Below are 2,674 nucleotides of genomic sequence, written 5' to 3'. Positions count from 1 at the left end.
TTGTGTTTGAAGGTCAAGAATGTCTGTCACATGTGAACCTATTTGTGCATACCTCATTAAAGGTGTTTAATGCATGTTTGTGGTATCTTGACAGTGGGTGTTCTCGCCATATGACAGGGGATAAGTCACTGTTTAAGTCACTCAAAGAAAAGGTTGGTGACTATGTGACCTTTGGGGATGGAAGCCATGCTCAAGTCCTAGGCAAAGGAACCATTGAGATACCCGGTTTGCCTCTGTTGAAAGATGTGCTGTTCATAAAAGGGCTGAAGGAGAATTTGCTGAGCATCACTCAAATTTGTGATGACGATTTCCTGGTACAATTCTCTAAGAAAGGATGTTTGATCATCAATGAAGAGGGGATTCAGGTTTTGGAAGGAAATCGGACTACAGATAATTGTTATGGAATAGTTCCCACGGCACCAATATCGTGTAGAAGTGCTCGGGTGGATATGTTGGAGCTGTGGCATCACCGATTTGGGCATGCCAACTTCAAACAAGTAGCAAAAGTCTCCAAACTTGAAGCAGTCGAGGGACTTCCTAAGTTTGGAAGAGTGAAAAAGACCGTTTGTGGTGCATGTCAAATGGGGAAGCAAACTAAGGCAAGTCATCTCAAGGTAAATGTGATAGCCACCTCTCGGTGCTTGGAGTTACTTCATGTTGATTTGATGGGGCCCACCAGAACTGAAAGCCTGGGGGGGAAGAGATACATTATGGTCATTGTGGATGACTACTCAAGATACACTTGGGTTGAATTCCTTAGAGAAAAATCAGAAGATTGTGAGAGGTTGGAGATTCTGTGCAAGAAACTACAAAACGAAAAGGGGATACCGATAGCCAAAGTTAGAAGTGATCATGGAAGGGAATTTGAGAATGCAAGATTCGAGTCCTTCTGTGAGAAGAATGGAATTAAAAGAGAGTTTTCAGCTCCCAAAACTCCACAACAAAATGGAGTGGTAGAGAGAAAAAATCGTGTGATTCAGGAGATGGCAAGAGTCATGTTGCTTAACAAGCAAATACCTCAAAAATTTTGGGGAGAAGCTGTCAACACCTCGTGTCACATTGGCAATAGGATTTTCTTTCGAGTTGGTACAAAGAAGACTGCATATGAGATATGGAATGGGAAGAAGCCTAAAGTGAAGTATTTCCGGGTATTTGGAAGTAAATGTTATATCTTAAATGATCGAGAGAATCTTGGGAAGTTTGATGCAAGAAGTGATGAGGGTATTTTTCTTGGCTACTCTACTACAAGTCGAGCGTATAGAGTGTTTAACAAGAGAACAAAGGCTGTGATGGAATCCATAAATGTCAAGATTGATGATGCCTTACCTAAGGTGGAAATGATTGATGATGTAGAAGGGCCGAGCACCGAAGAGCCTGATGTTGAGGTAGAAGCTTTGGATATAAAAGGTGAAGAACCTATACCAGAAGTAGAATCGACTCCCATCAACCCAAGAATGGAAACGAGATCGATGTCTAGAACTTCAAGTCCTCTTACTCCTCCAGAAGTTCATCCTCCTATCTCTCGTAGTGATGAAGTTTCCACTTCAAAAAGGCCATCTTCAAGAGTTATCAAGAATCATCCGGAAAGTAATATCATAGGATCACTTGATGACGGTCTTCGCCTCAGGAAAGGAAATATTCTGCTAGCCAATCATGTAACATATCACTGTTATCTTGCACAGTTTGAACCAAAAAGTGTTGAAGAGGCTCTTCAAGATGAGAATTGGGTTGAGTCAATGCATGAAGAGCTGAATCAGTTTGTGAGGAATGATGTGTGGGAACTTGCTCCACGGCCTGAGAACGTTCATGTTATAGGCACAAAGTGGATTTTTAAAAACAAAACTGATGAAGATGGAGAGATAATTCAAAACAAGTCTCGGTTAGTGGCTCAAGGATACACACAAGTAGAAGGGGTAGATTTTGATGAATCATTTGCTCCGGTGGCAAGACTCGAATCCATTCGAATCCTCATGTCCATTGCGTGCACTTTGAATTTCAAACTTTATCAAATGGATGTTAAGTGTGCTTTTCTGAATGGATATCTAAATGAAGAAGTTTTTGTTGAGCAACCAAAAGGATTTGAGGATCCTCATTTTCCAGATCATGTATTAAGATTGAAGAAAGCACTTTATGGTTTAAAACAAGCGCCTAGAGCCTGGTACGATCGTCTTACACATTATCTTCTAGATAGAGGTTTCAAGAGAGGGTACGCCGATCGAACTCTGTTTGTCAAAAATGATGAAGATTATCTCTTTGTGGCACAAGTCTATGTTGATGACATAGTGTTTGGGGCAACTATCGAAGATCGTGCTACTGAATTTTCTGAGGAGATGAAGAAGGAGTTTGAGATGAGCATGGTGGGGGAGCTCACATTCTTTTTGGGTCTTCAAGTCAAACAACAGAAGGAGGGTATATTTGTATCTCAAGAGAAGTATGCCAGAAACATTGTCAAGAAGTTTGGCCTAGACTCCAAAAAACATGTCTCCACTCCCATGAGCTCTTCCACTAAACTGAATGTGGATTCATCAGGAGTTGAAATAAGTCCTACATTGTATAGGAGCATCATAGGAAGTTTGCTCTACCTTACAGCCAGTAGACCGGACATTGCTTTCAGTGTGGGCGTTTGTGCCAGGTACCAAGCTAATCCGAAGGAATCTCATCTGACTGCTGCTAA

The sequence above is a fragment of the Quercus robur genome, chromosome 8, assembly GCF_932294415.1.
Source record: "Quercus robur chromosome 8, dhQueRobu3.1, whole genome shotgun sequence".
Lineage (NCBI taxonomy): Eukaryota > Viridiplantae > Streptophyta > Magnoliopsida > Fagales > Fagaceae > Quercus > Quercus robur.
This window is presented reverse-complemented; position numbering follows the sequence as displayed.